The sequence below is a fragment of the Arachis stenosperma genome, chromosome 4, assembly GCF_014773155.1.
Source record: "Arachis stenosperma cultivar V10309 chromosome 4, arast.V10309.gnm1.PFL2, whole genome shotgun sequence".
Lineage (NCBI taxonomy): Eukaryota > Viridiplantae > Streptophyta > Magnoliopsida > Fabales > Fabaceae > Arachis > Arachis stenosperma.
The window spans coordinates 79417875-79426665 of NC_080380.1; the positions used below are offsets into that span (position 1 = coordinate 79417875).

Genomic DNA, 8791 nt, shown 5'->3' on the forward strand with positions numbered 1-8791 from the left:
AGAATTGCAAGTTCCATGGACTTCCATTGGAAGATCCTCATCAGTTCTTAGCTGAATTCTTGCAAATCTGTGACACTGTCAAGACTAATGGGGTTGACCCTGAGGTCTACAGACTTATGCTATTCCCTTTTGCTGTAAGAGACAGAGCTAGGACATGGTTGGACTCACAACCTAAAGAAAGCCTGGACTCATGGGAAAAGCTAGTCAATGCCTTCTTGGCAAAGTTCTTTCCACCTCAAAAATTGAGTAAGCTTAGAGTGGAAGTCCAAACCTTCAGACAGAAGGATGGAGAATCCCTCTATGAAGCTTGGGAAAGATACAAACAATTGATCAGAAAATGTCCTTCTGACATGCTTTCTGAATGGAGCATCATAGGTATTTTCTATGATGGTCTCTCTGAACTATCCAAGATGTCTTTGGATAGCTCTGCTGGAGGATCTCTTCATCTGAAGAAGACGCCTACAGAAGCTCAAGAACTAATTGAAATGGTTGCAAATAACCAATTCATGTACACTTCTGAAAGGAATCTTGTGAACAATGGGACAAATCAGAAAAAAGGAGTTCTTGAGATTGATACTCTGAATGCCATTCTGGCTCAGAATAAAATATTGAGTCAACAAGTCAATCTGATTTCTCAAAGTCTGTCTGGAATGCAAAATGCACCAAGCAGTACTAAGGATGCTTCATCTGAAGAAGAAGCCTATGATCCTGAGAACCCTTCAATGGAAGAGGTGAATTACCTAGGAGAACCCTATGGAAACACCTATAATTCTTCATGGAGAAATCATCCAAATTTCTCATGGAAGAATCAAGAGAGACCTCAACAAGGTTTCAACAACAATAATGGTGGAAGAAACAGGTTTAGCAATGGCAAGCCTTTTCCATCATCTTCTCAGCAACAGACAGAGAATTTTAAGCAGAACCACTCTGACTTAGCAACCATGGTCTCTGATCTGATCAAGACCACTTAAAGTTTCATGACAGAAACAAGGTCCTCCATTAGGAATTTGGAGGCACAAGTGGGACAGCTGAGCAAGAAAATTACTGAACTCCCTCCTAGTACTCTTCCAAGCAATACAGAAGAAAATCCAAAAGGAGAGTGCAAGGCCATCAACATGGCCGAATTTGGAGAGGAAGGAGAGGAAGTGAACGCCACTGAGGAAGACCTCAATGGGCGTGCACTGACCTCCACTAAGTTCCCCAATGAGGAACCATGGGAATCTGAGGCTCAAAATGAGACCATAGAGATTCCATTGGACTTACTTCTGCCTTTCATGAGCTCTGATGAGTATTCCTCCTCTGAAGAGGATGAGTATGTCACTGAAGAGCAAGTTGCTAAATACCTTGGAGCAATCATGAAGCTAAATGACAAGTTATTTGGAAATGAGACTTGGGAGGATGAACCCCCTTTGCTCACCAAAGAACTGGATGACTTGTCTAGGCAGAAATTACCTCAAAAGAGACAAGACCCTGGGAAGTTTTCACTACCTTGTACCATAGGCACCATGACCTTCAAGAAGGCTCTGTGTGACTTAGGGTCAAGTGTAAACCTCATGCCTCTCTCTGTAATGGAGAAGTTAGGGATCTTTGAGGTACAAGCTGCAAGAATCTCACTAGAGATGGCAGACAACTCAAGAAAACAAGCTTATGGACTTGTAGAGGATGTTTTGGTGAAGATTGAAGATCATTACATCCCTGCTGATTTCATAGTCCTAGAGACTGGGAAGTGCATGGATGAATCTATCATCCTTGGCAGACCCTTCCTAACCACAGCAAAGGCTGTGATTGATGTTGATGGAGGTGAACTGATCATTCAAGTGAATGATGAATCCTTTGTGTTTAAGGCTCAAGGATATCCCTCTGTCACCATGGAGAGGAAGCATGAAGAGCTTCTCTCAAAACAGAGCCAAACAGAGCCCCCACAGTCAAACTCTAAGTTTGGTGTTGGGAGGCCACAACCAAACTCTAAGTTTGGTGTTGAACCCCCACATTCAAACTCTAAGTTTGGTGTTGGGAGGTTCCAACATTGCTCTGAGCATCTGTGAGGCTCCATGAGAGCCCACTGTCAAGCTACTGACATTAAAGAAGCGCTTGTTGGGAGGCAACCCAATGTTATATTTTATCTATTTTCTTTTGTTATTTTATGTTTTCTGTAGGTTGATGATCATGAGAAGTCACAAAATCCATTGAAAAAGCAAAAACAGAATGAAAAACAGGAAGAAAAACAGCACACCCTAGAGGAAGAACTTACTGGCGTTTAAACGCCAGTAAGGCTAGCAGATGGGCGTTTAACGCCCAGTCTGGCACCATTCTGGGCGTTTAACGCCAGAAAGGGGCACCAGACTGGCGTTAAATGCCAGGAAAGGGCAAGAACCTGGCGTTAAACGCCAGAAATGGGCACCAGCCCGGCGTTTAACGCCAGAATTGGCTCAAAACGCATTTTTGCATGCCATTTGGTGCAGGGATGACTTTTCCTTGACACCTCAGGATCTGTGGACCCCACAGGATCCCCACCAACCCCACCACCCTCTCTCTTCTTCACCCATTCACCAATCACCTCAATACCTCTTCCCCAAAAACCCTTCACCTATCCAATCTCATCTTTCTCTTCACCACTCACATCCATCCTTCATAAAACCCCACCTACCTCACCATTCAAATTCAAACCACTTCCCCTCCCAAACCCACCCATAATGGCCGAACCACAAAGCCATCTCCCTCTCCTCTATTTCTTCTTCTTCTACTCTCTTCTTTCTTCTTTTGCTCGAGGACGAGCAAACCTTTTAATTTTGGTGTGGTAAAAGCATTGCTTTTTGTTTTTCCATAACCATTTATGGCATCCTAGGCCGGAGAAACCTCTAGAAAGAGGAAAGGGAAGGCAAAAGCTTTCACCTCCGAGTCATGGGAGTTGGAGAGATTCATCTTAAGGGTGCATCAAGACCACTTCTATGAAGTTGTGGCCATGAAGAAGGGTCAACTTTGATCAAAGGTTGGACCAAGCCCTCATAGATATCTGTGAAGAGGGTGCCCAATGGAAGAGAAATTCAAGAGGGAAGCCGGTTCAACTGAGAAGGCATGACCTCAAGCCCATCACTAAGAAAAGGATGGAGCAAACAAGAGATCCTCCTCCATGAAATTAGAGAAGATCAAAGAATCATGAGAGAGGAGCAACAAAGACAAGGAAGAGACATTGAGGAGCTCAAGCACTCCATAAGATCTTCAAGAGGAAGAACAAGCCGCCATCACTAAGGTGGACCCGTTCTTTAATCTCCTTGTTCTTTATTTTCTTGTTTTTCAAATTTTTATGCTTATGTTTGTCCATGTTTGTGTCTTATGATCATTAGTGTCTATGCCTTAAAGTTACGAATGTCCTATGAATCCATCACCTTTCTTAAATGAAAACTGTTTTTATCACAAAAGAACAAGAAGTACAGGATTTCGAATTCATCTTTAAAACTAGCTTAATTAGTTTGATGTGGTGACAATACTTTTTGTTTTCTGAATGTATGCTTAAACAGTGCATATGTCTTTTGAATTTGTTGTTCATGAATGTTAAAATTGTTGGCTCTTGAAAGAATGATGAAAAAGGAGACATGTTACTGAGGATCTGAAAAAATCATAAAAATGATTCTTGAAGCAAGAAAAAGCAGTGAATACAAAAAAAAAAAGAAGCGAAAAAAAAAAGAAAGAGAAAAAGAAAGAAAAAGAAAGAAATAAAGTTGTGATCCAAGGCAAAAGAGTGTGCTTAAGAACCCTAGACACCTCTAACTGGGGACTCTAGCAAAGCTGAGTCACAATCTGAAAAGGTTCACCCAATTATGTGTCTGTGGCATGTATGTATCCGGTGGTAATACTGGAAGACAGAGTGCTTTGGGCCACGGCCAAGACTCAATAAGTAGCTGTGTTCAAGAATCATCATACTTAACTAGGAGAATCAATAACACTATCTGGATTCTGAGTTCCTAAAGAAGCCAATCATTCTGAATTTCAAAGGATAAAGTGAGATGCCAAAACTGTTCGGAGGCAAAAAGCTACTAGTCCCGCTCATCTAATTTGGAGCTAAGTTTCATTGATAATTTGGAGTCTATAGTATATTCTCTTCTTTTTATCTTATTTGATTTTCAGTTGCTTGAGGACAAGCAACAATTTAAGTTTGGTGTTGTGATGAGCGGATAATTTGTACGCTTTTTGGCATTGTTTTTAGTATGTTTTTAGTATATTTGGTTTAGTTTTTAGTATATTTTTATTAGTTTTTAGTTAAAATTCACTTTTCTAGAATTTACTATGAGTTTGTGTGTTTTTCTGTGATTTCAGGTATTTTCTGGCTGAAATTGAGGGACCTGAGCAAAAATCTGATTCAGAGACTGAAAAGGACTGCAGATGCTGTTGGATTCTGACCTCCCTGCACTCGAAGTGGATTTTCTGGAGCTACAGAAGCCCAATTGGCGCGCTCTCAACGGCGTTGGAAAGTAGACATCTTGGGCTTTCCAGCAATATATGATAGTCCATACTTTGCCCAAGATTTGATGGCCAAAACCGGCGTTCAAAGTCACCTTCAGAAATCCCAGCGTTAAACGCCGGAACTAGCACCAAAATGGGAGTTAAACGCCCAAACTGGCATAAAAGCTGGCGTTTAACTCCAAGAAGAGTCTCTACACGAAAATGCTTCAATGGTCAGCCCAAGCACACACCAAGTGGGCCCGGAAGTGGATTTTTATGTCATTTACTCATCTTTGTAAACCTTAAGCTACTAGTACTCTATAAATAGGACCTTTTACTATTGTATTTTCATCTTGGTTTTTCTGGTTCCCTCTCTGGGACCGAAGCCAATGATCACTTTTGTTCTTATGTATTTTCAACGGTGGAGTTTCTACACACCATAGATTAAGGTGTGGAGCTCTGCTGTACCTCGAGTATTAATGCAATTACTATTGTTCTTCTATTCAATTCCGCTTGTTCTTGTTCCAAGATATCACTTGTTTTTCAACTTGATGAATGTGATGATCCGTGACACTCATCATCATTCTCACCTATGAACGTGTGACTGACAACCACCTCCGTTCTACCTTAGATTGGGTGGATATCTCTTGGATTCTTTAACCGGAATCTTCGTGGTATAGGCAAGAACTGATGGCGGCATTCAAGAGAATCCGGAAGGTCTAACCTTGTCTGTGGTATTCTGAGTAGGATTCAATGATTGAATGACTGTGACGTGCTTCAAAATCCTAGCAGGCGGGGCGTTAGTGACAGACGCAAAAGAATCACTGGATTCTATTCCGGCCTGACCGAGAACCGACAGATGGATAGCCGTGCCGTGACAGGGTGCGTTGAACATTTCCACTGAGAGGATGGGAGGTAGCCACTGACAACGGTGAAACCCTTGCATAAGCTTGCCATGGAAAGGAGTAAGAAGGATTGGATGAAGACAGTAGGAAAGCAGAGAGACGGAAGGGAAGGCATCTTCATACGCTTATCTGAAGCTCTCACCAATGATATACATAAGTATCTCTATCTTTATCTTTATGTTTCATTCATCATCTATACCCATTTGAGTCTGCTTGACTAAGATTTACAAGGTGACCATAGCTTGCTTCATACCAACAATCTCCGTGGGATCGACCCTTACTCGCGTAAGGTTTATTACTTGGACGACCCAGTGCACTTGCTGGTTAGTTGTGCGAAGTTGTAGTGATCACGATTTCGCGCACCACTAATCAAAGAGTAATTCAGGGACATCAATGGTTTTCCGCTTAAAGGGAGTAATGTGCTATCATTGATGCTCGGAAACTTGTCTCTCAACAAATTTCCCTTCGGCAAGTATAGCGAATTGTCGTCAAATAAAAACTCACAATAGAGTGAGGTCGAATCCACAGGGATTAACGGATTAAACAATCAATGGTTAATTGATTATCCTAGTTAGACGAATTATATTGGAGTGATAAGTAACAAGAAAATGTAAATGGCATAAAAGTAAAGAAATGCAATAAAGTGCAGAAAAGTAAATGGCAAGAAAAGTAAACGTAAGAACTAAAAATAAAATGAATATTGGGATCAAGAGATATTGTAATCCTCCAGATCAAGTTCATTCTCATCTCTTCCTCAATCAACGCATTCATTGATCTCCTTGGCAATCTTAAGTGATTGGATCCCAATTCCTTGGCAATCCAATCTCTCTAAGCTTGAACAATTTTCCAATTCCTTGATTTAATTGCTCATGGGAAGAGATGAAGTTTGGTCACTGATTATACCACACACATTCATAGATCAAAGTATTGGAGGGATTACATGTCACTATATCTGCCCAACCCCCAACCTAATCCAATGTGAGAGAGCATTTCTAGCATGATATCCTCATTCCTCTTCCAAGGTTCCGAGGAGATCCAATTATGGAGAGCTTCTCTTCCAAGATAGCTAACCAATTGGATGAAGATCGAAAGCTCTCTAGTAAAATCAAGAGAAAAGAAAGAAGAAGAAGAATAAGAACTACAATTGATCCATTGAATCACAATAGAGCTCTCTAACCCAATGAAAAGAGTTAGTTGATCATTGCTCTACCAAAATAGAAAAGAAAGAAAGTGCAGAAAAGTAAAGATGAAGATTAAAACTAACATTGAAACTTTCAAATTCATAAATGAAAAGTGCAAAGAATAGAAACTACGCCTAAGGAAGAAAAGAAGGGAAAAGGAAGAAGAATGGTTGAGGGGAGGGGTCTGAGTGTGCTAATTCATAGAAGTTCGAATTGGTCTTCACTCTCTCCCCCTTCCTTCAATTCTCTGTTCCAGGATGAATCGAATGTAAAAACTACTGCCTTTATATAGGCTCTCTAAATTACAAAATGAAATTAAAAGCAAATTACAATTAAATAAAAATTACTATTCTAGATGCTTCTTGTGGCCTTGATTGGTTGACAATTGTGGGCTTGCTTGCTTGAGCTTTGAAGTGGACTTGAGATAGAAGTGAATCAAGTTGAGGTCCAGGTGCTTAGTGTTAGTGCTGTCGTTAGCCACACTAACGCTACAAGTGTGGCGTTAGTGCTGAATTTATTGTGGCTAACGTTACACTTGCTACCTAGTTGGTATTTTTGGGGCTTAAAAGATGTCTTTTGTTTGTGCTCCAATTTCATGCCCACTATAGAGTATTTTATATTTTGGAAAGCTCTAAATGTTAGCTTTCTAACGCAACTAGAATCATCTCAATTGGATCTCTGTAACCCAAGTTATGCTCCTTTGAAGTGGACAAGGTCGCTGGCATAGTCGCTAGCGTTACTGGAAAAAGTGAGTCACAATAACGCTAGCGATCAGGGGCTTAATATTGCCAGGTTCTGGAGGTTAAACTTAATGTCCACCCCATGCTATTATATATTGTTAGAAAGCCCTGGATGTCTACTTTCCAACGCTTTTGAAAGCGCATCATTTGGAGCTCTTCAAGTTACATTTCTTGGAAGGTGAAGAGGTTAGCTGGCCTTACTTCAGGTTGATACCATGTTCATCTTTGCACTTTCGGGGCAGGTTTTCTCCCTCAAATTTAGTGTCCATCATGTAGTGCAATATATGCTTGGAAAGCTCTGGAATCCTACTTTCCAATGATTTTGGAATCACCTCATTTGGAGCTTTGTGGCTCAAGTTATTCTTGTTTGAAGAAGGCATGGTCAGGCTGCCGTGTGAGATTTTTGCCCACGTTAGTGTCCACATTAGTGTAATTAACGTGACCATTAACGTGGGTCTTCCTTTGCATCGCTAGCGTTAGTGGCGTTCACCTTTTCTACTAATGTTGGCGTCTCCCTTTCCTTCCACATTAGTTCCTACGTTAATGTAACTAACGTGAAAGCTAACATGGGTCTTCTTTGCTTCGCAAACGTTAGTGGTGATCACCTTTTCCACTAACGTTGGTATTTTCCTTTCCTTCCACGTTAGTTCCCATGTTAATGTAACTATCGTTGAAGCTAACGTGGGTCTTCTTGCCCTTCGCTAGCGTTATTGGCACTCACTTTTGCCACTAACGCTGCTCCTTCTTCAAAGTTGATGCCATTAACGTTCCCACTAACGTTCCAACTTTCCTTCCTTCCACGTTGGTGCCCACGTTAGTAGCACTAACGTAGCCACTAACATGGCTCTTCTCTACTTCTTTTGGCCTGAAATTAAACAAACAAAGTGCATCAAGGTAACATACAAGATGATCTTTATATACTAAGTGTGCTAATAATACTCAAAATCAAAACTTCACTTAGTGTGATGTATTTTATCATATTTACCCTGTATATTAGCTAAAATTCACCTATGCTTGAGATTTTGTTTCATGCAGAGATTTTTCATGCTATTACTCATATATTGGCAATATTTATATGAAAACTAAACAGAAATCTACTGAAATGACTACTAAAAGTAGGCAATGATGCACGCGCATCACAACACCAAACTTAAATCTTGCTTGTCCCCAAGCAAGGAAAGAATTATACACAAAGGATTCTTTTTATTGGAGTGTGCGGAAGAATTTCTTATGATGCCTTGGTTAGTGAAGTGATTAAGTGATAATGGAGGACAACTCCAATTATATGCTTATGCAAGGGTTTCAGTGTTCATTAGTCCTTACATATTGGAAGTATTAGATCTTAGGAGTGTCATTCGGATGGAATTATGGTGTCCTCTTTATAGATTATCACCTTGAAGCAGTATTTATTTGTCTTGGCCTCAACTCTAGGTGTTATGTCTCAAAGCGGCCCTTTAGGATAAGTTTTCAATCAATACTCCCAACCCAGTTGGGTTAAGGTATTAGGTGATGAAGCACTCTTTAG

The 8791-nt window shown here is 40.6% G+C and overlaps 1 non-coding gene across 1 annotated transcript; it reads right to left on the minus strand.

Moving 5' to 3' along the window:
• Positions 1-248: 248 nt before the first annotated feature.
• LOC130978755 (small nucleolar RNA R71) lies at positions 249-356 on the minus strand. The gene has a single exon (XR_009086372.1). It is a non-coding gene; the product is annotated as a small nucleolar RNA R71 (small nucleolar RNA).
• Positions 357-8791: the final 8435 nt, after the last annotated feature.